This window comes from Chenopodium quinoa, unplaced genomic scaffold (assembly GCF_001683475.1).
Source record: "Chenopodium quinoa cultivar QQ74 unplaced genomic scaffold, ASM168347v1, whole genome shotgun sequence".
NCBI classification, from domain to species: Eukaryota; Viridiplantae; Streptophyta; class Magnoliopsida; order Caryophyllales; family Amaranthaceae; genus Chenopodium; species Chenopodium quinoa.
The window spans coordinates 835,378-853,399 of NW_018745569.1; the positions used below are offsets into that span (position 1 = coordinate 835,378).

Here is an 18,022-nt window from a genome sequence, read left to right on the forward strand (position 1 = left end):
AGCAAACTATTTAATGCTCATTTTGTCAAAGTAATGCTCATTTGTGAGTGTGTTTGAATGTTTTAAATACGTTAGCCTACCAGCTCAAGGGTACAACATTGTGCAGATGCACAAAAGATGTGGATTCGAATCCCACGTAGGTTCATTTATGTAATGTGGAGACACAAGTTTGTATGAGAGTTTAATTGTAACAAACCATTTTTTTGCTTATATAATTTAGTACGAATTTGATTTTTCTTTTTAATTAATTTTGTTTATAGAGATAATCTATGTAGGAATTGAACCTACATCCCCTATGCATTTGTATAGTGCTATACCAATTGAGCTAATACGTTTATCATATGTAATCATTTTCTATGTTATAAATTTTTAATCAGCTCATTTGATTAATCAACAAAGAATTGTTTGCTCATTTGATAAAATGAACAAAGAATTGTTGCTCATTTGATAAATGAGCAAAGATTTGTTTGCTCGTCTGATAAATGAGCAAAGAATTATTGCTCATTTGATAAATAAGCAAAGAATTGTTTGCTCATTTTAAATATGGACAATGAATTTTTGCTTATTTGACAAAATGAACAAAGAACGGGTAATTCCTTGATTCTCCTATTAATTAACAAAGAATGGGTAATTCCTTGCTCATTTTGTTTAATAAATGACGCGTAAAACTGCTGATGGTTGGTTAAAGCCGGCGAAATCTCCAATGGACAATCAAAATCGTTGGAAAATTTGATTTTGATAGCTAATTTCATCGGTAATTCTAGAAATATATACGTTGATGGCCAATTATCGATGGCTAGTGCAACCAACAGTAACACCGCTTTTGACGATTTTTAACACATTTATAGATGGATTTTGGCCATTGGTAATTAGCTTTTTTCTCTTACTAGTTGACCCACTTTTTTTTTTGTTATGACGTTTGCCAATGCACAATTTCAATTATTAATCTCTAATTATTATTAAGTATAAAATATAAAAGCTGATAATATAAAAATATGTTTTGATACGATTCTTATAAGATATCACAAGCATAACTCTAAACCATGAAATCTAGTTTAGGTAGAGTTTGTCAATAATATTAAAAGTCAAATTGTATCAAATGAAAATAAAAGAACGATACGGGGCTTAGGAAGTATAAAGAAACAAAATTCTAAAGGTCACAAATTCACAATATATGACATAAAAATGTGTCACAACTTTACGATGGATAAGGTGTACATGTATAGACTATGACTCAATGAGGTGATGGGTATGGGAATGAAAAAAACTGTGAAGCATATATAACGTTCTAAAGTTGGCATTCTTTTTATAGTGAATTATCGTCATCATCTTCATTTTCAACATAGCAACCATCTTCTCTAAATAGAATTCAAGAGAATAATAAAAAAAAAAACGCTGTAAATTTGATGCTATTATTATGAACCTCTGAAAATTTACATATCCATTCTACATTATACATCTAGTAAATGTGATTAGTACAAAGAATACAACAGTTTGTCAGCCATTAATTATATACAGAATAATTATACATTGAGACGTAATAAGAAAATGCATGCATGATAGGATAAACGTGCAAGGGTGAGAGTTATCACATGTGTAGACTTTTACAAGTAATTTAAATTAAAGATCTGAATTAATATATTCGAAGTTTTCTTGTGTATGTTCAGATTAACCCGTTCTTAAATGATAGTTACACGTGATAAGCTGATAACGTAGCTAATTATTATAGAGACCAATGATCATATTATTTTATGAATAGTTCCAGAGGGGTGCCCACCGTGCAAGTCGTGCGAGCTGGGTTAGGGTTAGGTGGGTCGCGGGTTGGGGTTTCATGACACACGACACGACACAAGTAGGATAGGGTGGGCCGGGTCGTGGGTTGGGTTGGGTCGGAGAAGTTGGACACACCAGGGTTAGGTTCGTGGGTTAGACGAGTCGTGGGTGGGTCGAGCTGGGTTCGTGGGTTAGACGGGTCAAGGTGGGTTAGTGGGTTAGGGTGGGTCGAAGGGTGGGCTAGTGGTTTAGGGTCGGGTGGGTTTGTGGGTTAGGTGGGTTAGGGTCGGGTGGGTTCGTGGGTTAGGGTTGGGTGGGTTCGTGGGTTAGGGTCGGGTGGGTTGTGTGGTGTTTTAATTTTTACAAAATTAACAATTTGATGGCTTGCTCAGTTGCTCTTAGTTAAGATGCCTACGTATCCTTATATTATAAAATAAGGATCAAAGTAAACGTAGTTCTTATATTGTACTTCTTTTGGAATTTGGGGGGAGGGGGGGCTTGGACCTATCTTTGGAAAACTAAAATTTAATTTTTTAATTAAATTGTATTCGAAACATAAGTTGCCTACGTATCTCGAAAGAATCAAAGCCCACGTAATTCTTATATTGTACTTCTTTTGGAATTTGGGGGAGGGGGGGCTTGGACCTATCTTTAGAAAACTAAAATTTAATTTTGCAATTAAATTGTAATTTTCGAAAAATAAGTTGTCTACGTATCCCGAAAGAATCAAAGCCCACGTAGTTCTTAGCGTACCTGATTTAGACTTTTCTAGCCACCCATGTTTGTTGCATCATCATCCCCGGAAGCTGCATCATCCATTGACGACTCCAATCTCATCACAGGATTATCTTCATCGTCTTCGTCTTCCTTTAAACCTTGAGTTCTTCTTTCAGCTTGATCCCAATCTTTCTTACAAACACAAATTTGAATGCTTTCCGGAGTAAAATGAGATCTTTTTTCATCCAACACTCTTCTACTTGCACTAAAAGCAGACTCGGAAGCAACGGATGAAGCGGGAACTGCAAGTATATCTTTTGCAATTCTCGCCAATATAGGAAAACTTTTTTTATGTTCTTGCCACCATTTTATAATTTGAAAGTTGTTGTTGGTCTCATGTTGATATGACAAATAATCATTAATAGCAAGTGTTGAAGAAGATGATGATGAGAATGATGTAGATGCTTTGTGTATTTTTTTTTTTCATAACTTAATCACGAAAACCAAATCTAGAATCGGAAGTGCTAGTAGTAGTTGGTGTTGCCAAATCAAAAGCATAAATAGATGCATAATGATCATAAAGGTCTCCCAAAACAGATTTGCATTTATTAATATATTCACTAACATCATAATCGATACTTAAACTTGTATAGTAAAATTCTAAAAGATTTTCCAAACCTTCAGCTTTGACACCAGGGTCAAAAATAGCAGCAATTCCATAAATGATTGGAAATTCACTAAAATAAGTATGCCACTTACGTTTCATGCTATCAAGAACGGGACGAAGTCCATCAATTATTATATGCTCTTCGATGGTGTGAACAACTTTAACACACTCAATTATGACTAAATGAATGTTAGGCTCATAAATATAAGAGAAAATATGAGTTGCATTATCAAAAGCATTTAAAACATCACGAACAAAAGAAGCATTAGTCCAATGACTTTCGGTTATTAACTCAGTATGATCAACACGAGTCTCATTATAAGTTGGGTCAAAATGTCACGATACTTTATAGCAACACTCAACAACTTGAAAGTAGAATTCCAACGGGTAGGGGTATCAATAGACCATAGTCTTTTTTTAAGACCTCTCTCTTTACACATAGCTATGTACTTTCTTCTAACTGACTGAGTAATCCTAATCCATTTTATAACTGTTCTAATTGGGTTTAGCAATGGTTGCAACTCAGCGAGACCCTCTTGAACAGACAAAATATGAGCACAACATCTAACATGCAAGAGACTACCACCCAATAACAAATGCAACTCGGAGTCATTTTTCAAATAGTCAATACACTTTGTGTTTGCAGTTGCATTATCAAGATACAAAGAAAAAACTTTATTATTCAAGTGAAATTCTTTTAAACAATCCAAAATACGAACTTTGATGTTAAAACCGGTATGCCTTTCTTCCATAACTTGAAAACATAGTATACGTTTTTGATTAAACCAATCATCATCCACTCAATGAGCAGTAATGCAGAGAAAAGGTTCGCCAAAACTAGAAGTCCATGTATCACTTGTAAAACTAACACGGCCATCAAAAGTACGAAATATTTCAATCAAACCACTCCTATACTTATAATAAGAAGTTTGTGTATAACGTCTTAGGGTATTTCGGGGGACACGAGTAAATGCAGGTTGTAATGCAACTTTATTAAAATGCTCAACGTTTGCATTTTCACCGTAACTAAAAGGGTATTCATTAGCAATAACTAAAGTACTCATTTCATCAATCATTCTATCTTTATTATAAATGAAAGATGTACCTCCGCCGGTTTGGTTCATGTATCCACCCAATTGTGTTTGGATGCCACCCATCGAAGGACGGGGGCCATTTTCGAACAAGCGTGTTTATTTTGCAAATGCCGACTCAAGGTTCCGGTTCCATCTCCCGTTTTCCAATTATATGACTTGACATTTGCACCTAGCGCCTTGCAAACTAGGCATGTACACATGAACCTCTTTGGTTGACCGGGTTGCCATCCCGGGGGTGTGACCTCAACTCGTTCAAAATGTTTCCACACCCAAGAAAATTGTGCTCGACCTCTACTTTCACCGCCACCACCTTTCATAAATCAAATTATTGAAATTAATTTTAATTCATGAAAATAAGCTTTTAAATTTTAAACATTTTAATTATAATTATTTAAACGCATTTTTCATGGTAATTAACTAATTGTAAATCATAGACAATTGGAAACTAAACTAATTTTATAATCATTAATAATAGTTTTTTTAAAATATTCATAACAATAAAAATTTAATTAGATATTACCTTGAGATGAAGGTTGAGATGTTGGTTGTGATGTTGGTTGCGATGGAGGTGGCATAGTTGAACTCGATGATTGGTGGAGAAATGTTGTGGTGGAGACATTTGAATATTTTGCCTATTTTCTAAACCATAATCTCCATATTCATTGACAAATTGGTTAAAATTTTCCGTATTAATTTCATACGAAAAATTTGCACCACCACTCCTTTAGCCACCACTTCGACCACCACTTTGACTCCTTCCCTTTCCTCCTCTTGAGCCCTTTTTTTTTTTTTTTTTTTATGATTACTAACTATAAATGGAGAAGAACTTTTTTTTTTTTAGAATCTTAAGAATACTAATAATAATATTAAGGAGATTTTTTTTTAACAAAAATAAAACTCTATATAACCTTGAGAATTTGCGAACAATTAAGAATTTTTGAGTAAGAGAGAAAGAAAGCTTGAGTTGTGTGGAAATTTGAGTGAAATGGAATTGATATTTATAGGGAAAATTAAAGGGATGATCATACACTCAAAAAACTAGCCGTTACATACAAAAAACTAGCCGTTTTTTAAAAAAATGATGTTAGGCCTTGCGGGCCGTGTGGGTTGTGCGGGCCGTGCGGGTTGGGTCGTGTGAGTTGGGCGGGTTGGGCCGTGCGGGCTGGGTTGTGCGAGGTGGGTCGGGTTAGGTGGGTTCACGGGCTAGGTGTGTCGAATTAAATGGGTCAAAACGGGTTGTGCGAGTTGGGTCGAATCGAACGGGTTAAACCGAGCTGGGTTGAAATGGGTTGTGTCGAAAATTTTGGACCCACGACACAACCTAGGTTTAATCCAAGCTGTGCCGGGTTGAAACCGGGTCGGACCCACGTGACCCACCAGCTGTGCGGATTAGGGTGGGCTGGGTCCAACCCGGCCCACTGGCCACCTCAATATGGGCATGGTTGTAATGATTGGAGAATAAGTGAAACATTCACTCAATTATTGAGCTGCCATGCATAAGACCTTCATTCGATAAGGTATGATTCCATTTTAATTTTTGTATTTGAAATTCCTGATTTTATGATTTTCGGTGATTAAATGGGTTTGTTGTTGAGCAATATCACTAAATAATTTCTGCCTCAGATTTTCTTAGTTGAATATCTATATATTTAAGTTACGATTGCTATTTTTCTTAAAAAAAAATTGCCTTATTTTCTTCACTTGAGTATATATGTTTGGGTTGTTTAAGTTTTTGGTTATCCTTACAATGGTGATATATTTACGATTTTGTTTAAGTATTTTGTTTCTCTGCATAATTTGAACTACTCTTTCACGTTATTTGTTCATGGTCGTATAATCGCCTTCATCATATTGTAAAATGTTAATCACGGGGAAGTACATTATAAAACTTGATTGACATTTTGATGATATTATTAAAGATAATAAATATAATAAGATCTCGTGTAAAATGTTAATTACGCGGAAGTACATTATAACACTTTGTTCTTTTATTATATATTGTTTAATTTATTGACTAACAATCAAGTTACTTGATAATACTATTAAGATACGAGTACAAATTATAATTTAATAGCAATGGCAAGATTTTGTTTGATTTACATTTGCAGCGAGATTGAAATCCTCCCATGCTGATAGATCTCGGTTTGCTTTTTGTTCTATGCTCAATGATGGCAAAACTATGTATCAACTAAAATCATCATGCACTACCAAAAACATATTTTTCTAAATTCTTGGAATTTTCACCTACATGACTTCCATATATACTGATTACATTAACTAATATTATGTCTTGGTAATAAGTTTGCATTTATGTAAAATCTAATATGCTATTAGAGGAACTATTGTAGATATTTTCTACATCTAACAATATGACCTCCATACGACCATACATATATTATTGATTAGCTACTTGTATGTATTATCTTTTTATGTAAAAGTGTTTGCTAACTAGCTATTATTAGGGGTGGCAATTCGGGTCAGCAGGTCGAGTTCAGGTCAGATTTCGGGTCGATTTCGGGTTATGCTTAGAAACTATTAAAAATAGTGTAAAACTTAATATTATTACGTAATATGAAATTTGGGTCAAATCGGGTCGAATTCGGGTTGTTCGGGTTCGGTTCAGGTCGGGTTCGGGTCTCTCTCAGTAACTTCGGGTCGGGTTCGGGTCGGGTTTTCGTGTCGGGTCAGGGTTTGCCAGCCCTAGCTATTATTCCGTAAATGATAGTTATTCTATTATGTAAAATAACCAATAATAAAAATCCGTGTATAATTTATTGTATTAATTTGAGCAAAATTTTGATTATGGGTAGTAAATTTGTTAAATATTAGGTAGATGAATCATTTCCCCTCACTATTACACACTATACCAATATTTTCACAATAAGCCTTATGAATTTAAACTTTGTTTATATCCTCTCTCAGACACATTAGAGGTTTAATTAATATCAAACCTCTCGTTTGCCTCAAACCTCTCATATATATTGCCACATACCTTTCCTAACCAAACACCCTCTTTTTTTAATATGATGAAGATGTAAATTTAAATTTAAATTTGTGATCGATAATTTTTATTATTAGACTCATTTTTTGTAATACATTTACTCCCAAACGAATGTGACTATATTTAAGAAATAGAGAGTAGTGTAAGGTTGACAATAGATAAATTGAAATGAGGCCAGGACCTATAAGATTGGAAGATTGATGAAACACATGTATTCAATTAAGATGAGTTCAAAACGTTTATTAGTACGTAGTACTGTATTGATTAGTATATCTAAAATCATGTAGGTGTAACTAAACTCAAGATTTTGTGCATTGACAAATATGAAGGCATCAAATTGTTTAGATGGTGGCTTTGCCTTTACATGGGGATTTCGGCCTCGACATGATTTGTGGCCTAAAATCAACAAGAAATACTCCATTGAAAGGCAGAGAGCATGTATTACGAAATCTTAAGTTTAGTAATACGGAATGGCTAACCTTGGCCATAAATGTCACTGACCTTTATGTTAGGGCATATCAAGATAACGGAAAGTATAGGGCAACTTTCTTTCATGATTCTTATCCCAAACGGGACTTGAGAGATCTGCGCGCGTATGTAGATCGACTGAATTTGGTTTTAGGAATCCCGAACTTGGAGCATGCAGTCATGAGTGTCTACAGTAAAATAGAAAAAGTACTAAATAGCGGAAAAACTGAGGCAAGGTTCTTACTATTGGTCATCCAATGTTTTCGGAGGCATCTCGGTTTTGGTTTATGGAAGATGTCATTATTACCGGAGATAATTCCCTCCGCACGAAACAAAAAATGGTGGAATTTAAAAATGGGTGGGATAAAATATCAGAGGCAATTAGTATTTAGCACTTCTGGAGTACCTAGTCGTACTCTTGACCTAATCTAATAAATGGGCTAAAAACCTTACTTAAGAAAAGCGCATTAGAATTTATTTCATGAATAACAAATTAACAAAACGAAATAACATAGAAACATATACTTTTCAAAAACAAATGTTATTTTTAATTGACGTTATGTTATTTTTAAGCGCGTTGGCCAATTGTAAAAACACATGTTATTTTTAATTGACGTTATGTTATTTTTAAGCGCGTTGGCCTACTGTAAAATCGCATGTTATTTTTAATTGACGTTATGTATTTAGATTAAACTATATGTTACTTTTCAAAAAGAATCATCAAATTTCTAGAATAACAAAAACTTCAGTAAGAATTTCAGAATAACATAAACTTCATTAAATCATCTTCAATTTAGAAAAGTAATTGATGAAAAGAGATGAGAAAAAGAGTGATTGATTGAATTGAGAGAAAATTCAGAACGAAAAATTTGCAATTGGAAAAAAAGAGGATTAAATTCATAGAGATTGAAAGAAAATAGAGGAAAACAAATTATATTAGGAAGAAAAGGGAGAAAATCGGGAAGGAGGGGACAATAGAGGAAGAGGCTGATTGTATACCTATTGCCCAAGCTAAAAATGAAGTCGTTTTGACCCTGGAATACCATGTTCACGGTACTCTAGGAGTAAGATAGAAATTGTGTGTTGGTTGCGATAGATTATGAGGTGGTGATTCGCCTTTTAGTAGAGGAATGTCCCTCTACCTCTCCTTATATTCATATCATACGGAAGTGCATAGCGTTTGTGAGTCGTGATGGTTGGGATGTGAGATTTGCTCATTGTTACTGGGAAGCAAATAAAGTTGCAGACTGGCTAGCAAATTATGGAGTATCATCATCACAGCGATTGGTGTTATTTAGAGCGGTCCCGGAGGACCTTCGTGCTATTTTATTGGAGGACCTCTAGGGGGTGGCTTGGCCTTGTCTTGTTCCCGAGACTAAGACCTAGTAGCTTAGTACGAGTAGTTTTTTATTTTTTGCTTACAGTGTCTTTTATTTTTGTGTTGCTTTTGTTTTTGGTTTAGCTCGGTGAGCTGTGTCTTTTGTATTTATTTTGAGGCTTGCCCCTGTCCTTCACCAAAAAAAAAAGTCCTTGGTCGTCAATTAACAATTTTTAATCTTAACCACATTATTTTTTATTTAAAAAAAAAAAAAAAGACTCCGTACATATCTTAATAAAAAAATTTCTTTAAAAAAAAGGATAATTTGTAAATAACCACCCAAATAAAATTTATTTTTATTTAACCACCCATTAAATTAAGTAATCACACACATGACCACCCATTTCAAATTTCCGGTGGAATTTCCGTCAGTGGGCCCCACCCAACGGCTAGTGACGACTATTTTTTTCTTTCTAATTCATTTCCTCCCTGATTTTTTCCCATAAAACACTTCCCCTCAATCAAATAGAAAATTCTTCTTCAATTTCTCCCAAAATCCCAGAAAAAAGACTTCCCCTAATTGCAGACGCATCCCCAAGGAATACAGTAGCTGAATTCACAACAGGTATTCTTATTTTTTTACAAAAAAAATTAGGGTTCTTGGTGCACTGAAATTGGGGGAAATTGGGGGATTAGTTAATTAGGGTTCTTGTTGTTCAAAGTACGAATTATTTGTGTTCAAAGCACGAATTATTTGTGTTATTTCCACAATTAGGGTACTTGGTACTGATGAATTGGGGTTTCCATGAGTGACTTTGATTGATTGTTATTGTTGGAATTGTTGTGGCAGCAATGGAGGAGAATAAGGTGGTTTTCAGATTTAAGTACTTGAGTGTTGTTATTTAAGTACTTGGGTGTCTATGAACACAAAGTTAGGGTTTATTGCAAAAATTAGGGTTTTAATTTGAAGAATTGTTGGTAATTTATGAACAAAGAGGGAGAACAAAGTAGATTAATGGATTTTTCAGAGAATTTATGAGGAAATTCAATGAGGAAGAGAGTGAAAGTGAGTTCAGCAACTTCAACAGAGAGGGAAGTCGAAATAGAACAAGAAAAAAAGGGAGGGAAATAAATTATGTGGGGCCCACTACGGAAATTCCACCGGAAATTTGAAATGGGTGGTCATCTGTGTGATTATTTAATTTAATGGGTGGTTAAATAAAAATAACTTAAAAATGGACCTATTATTGGGTGGTTATTTACAAATTATCAAAAAAAAATATTTAGCTGATATGTTTGGCGAAATAGAATAATAGATTAAATTCCATTAATTTATATTTAGCGGATATGTATGGCGAATTAGAATAATAGATTAAATTCCATTATAAGTTTGGTCAATTACCAAATACTACTTCGTATTTTTTTTAAAAAAAATGAACATATACTTGGTATGTATATCCTTGTACGTGCACATATCATATCACTAATATTTAAAGCTGGTCTCGCAGCCAGGCCACAAGATATCAACACTTGGCATTTCAGTTTTTCGCCAAGTATCGCGCCACATAGGCAACAAATATGTATTATTGTGACATATATGATGCTTAGTAAGCAATTCATTCTTGGATAGATTTTTTAAAGATAAAATTGTTGTATTATAGAGTTTTATTATCACTATACTTCTAATATTTTATATATACAAAATTAATCTTAACTTTTAACAAATATCATATAACTCGGTTTTATTTCCATCATAAGTTTGTTTCAAAAAGTTCTTTAAAATAAGATCCATTTATAATATATATATATATATATATATATATATATATATATATATATATATATATATAATTTAGTTAAAAAAATAATAGAGAATCAGTAAAAATAATTTTGGTTTGTATAAATACTTTGGGTTCAGGTAAAAATAATTTAAGTTCAAAACAATAATTTCAAGTCAATAATAACACAGATATCTATTTACAAACAAAACTACAAAAAGTACACTATTATATGATATCGTATGTTTAAATATCTTCATTATCAAAAGGGATTATATATCCATATTTAACATTCAAGCCAAAAGTTTATCCTAAAATTTTATCAACAATCTAGGCATCGCCCGGGCACAAAACTAGTCATATCATATCACTGATAAATAAAGCCGGTCTCGCAGCTAGGCTATGAGACAATGACACTTGGCATTCAAGTTATTCGCCAAGTGTCGCGCCATGTAGGCGACAAATAGGTTTTATTGTGACACATATGATGCTATAAGTAAGCGATTTTTGGATAGATTTTTTAAGATCAAATTGTTTTATAGAAATATATTATCGATATACTTCTAATATTTAATATATACAAAATTAGTTGTAACTTTTAATAAATATCCTATAATTCAATTATATTTCTATCATAAAATTCGTTTCATTTTAAAAAAATTCTTTAAAAAAGATCCATTTACAATATATTAATTTATTTGAAAAAGTTAATAAAAAAATTAGTAAAAATAAGTTTTAATCAATATAAATAATTTTAATTTGGTAAAAATACTTTCAGTTCAGTAAAATAATTTAAGTTCAATAAAAATAATTTCAAGTCAATAATAACATAGATATCTATTAAGCTACAAAAATTACACTATTATATGATATTTTATGTCTAAATATCTTTCATTATCAAAAGGAGTTATATGACCATATTTAACATTCAAGCCAAAAGTTTATCCTAAAATTTTATCATCAACCTAGGCATCGCCCAGGCATAAAACTATAACTAATATATAAAGCTAAACTTTTAGTCAGGCTATGAGACAGCGACACTTGACGTTTTAACTTTTCGCCAAGTGTCGCACCACGTAGACAACAATTAAATATTCGTATGACATGTAGGATTTATTTGGATATGTTTTTTATGAATAAAAAAGTTGTATTTTTTTATTAGGATAAAAACTTGGATAGATTTTGTAGGATAAAAATAGTTAGTTTAGAGTTTTATTTTCAATAAAATTTGGATAGATTTATAGGATACAAATGTTGGTTTAGAGTTTTATTTTCGATAAAATACCAATACTTCATAGGTACAAAATAAATTATAAGTTTAACCAGACCACTAGACAGTGATACTTGGCGTTTCAACTTTTCACCAATGCCGCGCCACGTAGAAAATAATTAAATAATTATCATATAAATTTATTTATATATATTATTTTTTTAGAGCAAAGGAACTAGTCCAAAACGTACAACATTCTTTTTAAATATTCTAATTGATTGAATGATATAAAATACTTCACAATCTAACATGATTTTATTACTGTATGTAGACCTGTTAATCGGGTCAGGTCGTGGTCATTTCAGGTTGAGTCACTTCAGGTCACGGGTTAAGAAATGTTCAACGCTAGCCCAAAGTTTCGGGTTCGGGTCAACTCAACAGGCTTAGAACAGTTTATTGTTTAATTTATTTTTCGCTAATTTTTAGAAATTTCTAATTTTTCAAGCTTACTTTGCTATTTTTTTAAAAAAAAATAATAATTTAAATTGAACATTTTCACCAATGTTATAATTAGTCATTACATGCCTACTACATAATTTAAACCATCACGAAATCACATCAATTCCTAGCTAATTTTGTATCAATGATATATTTTAAAACTTGGTACATAGATAAAAAGTTTATCTTAAAATTCAATAAACAACGCGGACATCGCACGAGGCACCAAACTAGTAATGAAATAATAAGCAACTTTTTTTATACCGTTAATAATAGTCAAACAATATACTGTCATGTGTCACTCTTATTTCAATATGAATTGATACTACAAGAATGCTATGTAATTGTGTGTAATCCGGTCTTCCCTCACCATATGCATTGAATTAATGTTCCATATTAAATAGTCTCATTGAAAAACTCTTCATTGCATAACCTCCCTATAGTACATAATGTTTAGTCTTCCTGAAAATAAATTAGTTAAATTTTCCCTATAATGCAACTACTTAGTAAGTAATTGTACAACAATCTACAATCTATTTGTAAAAAATTAATTGGCTGTTGATTATTTGAATACTAGTTTTCTAAATTCAATACCTATCAAACATCTTTGTAAGATGGAACCGTGGTAATTTTGGCAAAAAAATTCCAAAATAGGAAGAGTTGCCAAAAAGGGTTAAAAGATGGAAAAGCATAAAACTAACGAAAGTCTTTATCGGGAGGTAAACGGCAAGGATACAATGGATTACTAAACTATTCTTGAGGGCTACCAAGTATAATATAGAAAAATTGCAGAGACAACTTGGAAAAGTTGTTCTTACAGGGGACACTATGTAGAAAAATCCTTTCTCGGAGTACTTTTAAGAGCTTTACATTTTAATTTGGCGCTCATGATATTTTGGTCGAATGGAAAATCCTTTATCGGATTACTTTTAAAATCCTTTATCAGAGTACTTTTAAGAGCTTTACATAAGCAACTCTTCCAACAAACTGCCAAGAATCTGTGTCTTCCTGAAGTTCTGTGTAGACAAGGGCATGATATGAACATTTTGGTGAAATGATCAAACATTGAACTCGTAATAAGTTAATTGTTCATCCCTTATCGTCAGCCACTCGTTGCCTCGTTTAGAGGTGGAACCATGGTTAGCATAAGGGTTGTAGCCGATGTCGGCAATATGCATGAGAAGGTCTGATGCAGGCTTGGACGGTGACATTTAGCAAAGGCGCTTCAAAAGAAGCTTCATACAGCAGTAATGTGCAGAACTGCAACTATTTTAGGATGTTTGAATTTCCTTGTCGCCTAGAAAGCGTGATATAAGTTGTAACTGGTAAGCCAATATTTGTTCTAGAAACAGTTGCCCCATGTACCAATGTACATGATACATGGTTATGGCATTTGTTTTATTGAAGTCGAAAATTTGTATTATAACCTCGACATGGTTCATTGAGTTTTAAACTGTAACGTTTTAGGAGTTCAAACATCAACTTTAAATTATGATTGTTTGAAGTCATCACTTACGGTATGAAAACATATTGAAATGAGGTTTGTAGCAAGTTGTGACACAATATAATATGAGATAATTACCAGACTGATGATACGTGCCCTGGTACATCAGGACTTCACTCTTAACATAGAATCAAGCCAATCAATTGCAAATTACAACATTAAATGCTCAAAGAATTTCTATTCAAATTAAGAGCTTACATCCATAAAACCAGCCAACACAACAATTGCAACTAGTATCAGTCAGCAGATATATGCTTCAATACAGCATCTGTAGACTTCTTCACGAAATACTTCTGCCTAAACTGTACATAAGGATAACCCATAAAGAAAAGGAAATGTGCAGGTTTTGAAAAGGAAAGTATTTCATACCACACTTGATTCTTGTCATCCAGCTCTACTGAAAAGCGTTCTTCCCCGGCCTGTGTGTGCCAACGTCAAGAACTTTGGTAAAATAGGCTACTTTAGAATCCCTATGATAAAATATTATTCACCATAACAATGCAAATTTAACAGCTGTCCTCTCACCTATTGTGAATAACATTCCCTAGCCATCCTGGTTGGCATTCACAATTTGGGGATTATGAAAGAGAAGGAACCTTTGAGTCTTCAAACAAAAATACATCGCTTATACCCAGGTTATCAAGCAAAACAATTAGCTCACCCAAGAATTTCACTATGCCAGAACACCCCTTTTAGAAAGAATTCAAAGCCCCAACATGAAAAATTTTGAGCCCCTGAGATCATTCTCTAACCTCAACATGTTTTAAACTGTCACCTCCACGGCTCCACCAAAAATTTCTCAACTGGGATTGGAGGGGTGTGAAGGACCACAGAAATGATCAATGGGTTTGAGATTTCTTCTGGAGCTCTAATTCTACAGGCTAGAATGTAGCAGAATATCTAGCTTTTCACATTGGATTAGAGTGTGCAGCCTGCAGCATTTGGGAGAATGCATCCATATTCACTGATTCAAGAGTGGCTATTTCAGGTGTCTCAGTTACCCTAAATAACAGTGACCTGTTCATTAGGTTAAGCTAGCAAAGGAAAACAAGATGCTGAGCAGTTTCGACGTGAGCCCATTCACAATTTATTGTAAGTTAAATTTTGACATTTTTATGTATCTCATATTTTCTGAACATGGTTTATCCTGAACCTATGTGCCCAACAAACCTAAGCACGACTTAATGTGTGGTAATCTAATGTTATCCCTTTAAGCTTTAACCAAAAAAAAAAATAAAAAATAAAAAAATTGTGCAGTTTTTAGACCTTGCCAAGGAAAGAAGACCCCAATGAGACCCAAATGAGTGAGTGACCAAGTAATGACCTTATCCTAACTTAGAAACCAATAAACTGCAATTTGGTTCTACAAACCATGTTATATATATTGTTATTGCCCTTCAATATCAACAATAATTGACCAAACTAGTAGTTTTACAGCAATAAGGAAATCCACAGACAACATTCTGGAACTTCCAAAACATAGCATGCGAGGCAATTCTGGATATACAGGTCTAATGTCTCACAAATATTTATTTCATTCAAAGAATCCAAACTTGGTTCTTCGAACCTTAATATTCAAGTATTTGAACACATAATTGCCATTGTAACATGATAGGAGGAGGGTTAGAGGGAGGGGATTGTAGGGAAAAGGAGAAAAATAGTACACAATTCAATCACATACCACTAGAATAGAGCAAAGTTATTACAAAATTCAATCATGTATGACATACCACAAAATCAGAACAAAGGTATAGAAGAGCAGTGAAGAAGGAAAAGATACTGACCTGCAGGTGACCTTGAAGGGTGCCACTACCAAAGCTGAAGGAGGCTTTCATTTTCCCAGAATGCTTGTTTTCATTCACATACACCACCTGAAGAGGCATCATCAACCATGGAAGGAACTCCTTGACACAAACACAAAATTTTACCCCACTTTTGATCGGAGTTGTTGGTTCAACGAATGTCCAGTTCATTTGGAAATGCCTGTATATACATGACGATCAGGGAAATTAATCAGTGAAAATAAGGTTCTTATATTCACACTATCTAAATCTTGAGAACAAAACTACCTCCAATTCTGAAGTGCATTCTTTCCTTTCTCATATGTCTCTTGACCAGAACCAATTAGAACGCGAGCATGATTTAATAAAAAAACCTCTTCTGATAACTGATCATCTTTCTGCAGTGAAATATTGACCTATCAGTAGCTCCTATGCGTTTAAGATCATAATTGAAGGAATCAGTCCTGCAAATAACATAAAAGAAACAAAAAGAAATCACGTTGAGAAACAGACAAAAGTTAACAAAGGCATAAAACAGAAATTAAAACCTTGATTTACTTTTCCAAGCAAGCCTTTTGATCTTTCAATGACGGACGATTCCAACATAGGAGAACCATTCTTTCCTGTCAAAAGCATTGATGTTTCTTAGATTTAACAGCTCAAACTATGATGCAAAGTAAAAAACTTGTTCACAAAGAATAAGATGAATGACTGAATGTATAAACACGAAAGTAAAAAAAAAAAAAAAAATCACCCCATTTGTCATTTAAAATAACCCAAATAATTAATAAAAATCACCCATCTCTTCATTCTCTTGAATGCAAATTTTCCATATTTACTGTAAAAAAAATATATGTGCATTCATCAACTAAAAACTAATTCCTCCGTTTCTTAATACATTCAACATCATATTCATTGGATTTGAGAATATTTCATAAAACGGGCAACTTTGTTAAAAGTTATGAAATTTCATCTCTCTCCACTCAATTGGAGTTTACATGTATAGAGAAATAATTCGAATTTTCTAAAAACAGCAGTTCAAAACCCAATTCTCATTTGTACAATATATCAAACAGTTGGTGTGCAATGCTCATCATTTGACAATACAACAACAACCACAAATAAAGGGGAAAAAATGCAATCTTTATGCAAATCAACAACCAAATTACCCTAGTTACCAATAAATTGAACAATTTTTCATAATTAAACAATAAAAAATGCTATAATGTTGAGAATTGATGCAAATTTTAGAGTACAGTTGAGAAGATATATGCAATACAATTCAAACCAAAGATAATTGAAGAAATTTAGAAAAAGAATTTTACCTAATTAAAGTGACAACACTGATGAGTGTTCTGTGGAAGTAGTGATAATTTAGAGGAAAGAAGTCGATTGATTTTTCCAGGGCCGTCTTATATAAATTAGGGGCCTGTGCTACTTTTATTATAATGTTAGTTTAACTTATCGGTAATAATGAAAAGAAAATGATATAAACATTTAAGTTTTTTTTATATAGAAATTATGGTATACAATCATATACCATGTAACTCTGTAAGTGATATATATGTAAAATGTAGATAATATTATATGTTTATATTGTAATGAAAAAAAACCATCTAGTTAATAAAAAAATAAAAAAAATAAAAATCGAGTAAATTATGTGAAAATGACAAAAAATATATCATATATGGTAAAAAATTTTAGGAAAATTTGTTAAAAAAAAAAAACCTTTTAAAAGCTTTTGGTTAAAAAAAAAAACCACGTCCATTTTTTATTGCGAGAGGAAACCCATATCCTTAATTACCCTCTAATTAACTTAATTAGACTCTAATTTCTTCCTATTTTTTCTAATTAACCTCTAACCCACCCAATTACTTAATAATTAGATTTAATTTATACGTAAAAAAAACAACCACCCCAACCACCGACCAACCACCCCTTCCCCTTCGTCCTCCCCTTTTCCCCCTCCCTTGGAAGCAACCCCCTCACCCACCGGACTCGCCACCCAGATCCACCTACCTTCGGCAACCTACCTCCACCTCTGGATGACCCTCCCTTTCCCCCTTATCCCCGTTGGCGACCGCCACCTCCCTTCGAATTTTTGGCTCCTAGTTACTCAAACTTGCTCAAATCAAGCCCAAATCAATTGCAATTTGCTTCTAAATCACCCTAGCATCACATATATACATAATCAAAGTCAAAACAAGCATCAA

At 33.2% G+C, this 18,022-nt stretch overlaps 1 pseudogene; it reads right to left on the minus strand.

Moving 5' to 3' along the window:
• Nucleotides 1–14,092: 14,092 nt before the first annotated feature.
• LOC110716315 lies at nt 14,093–17,472 on the minus strand (annotated as a pseudogene).
• Between the last annotated feature and the right edge of the window lie 550 nt (nt 17,473–18,022).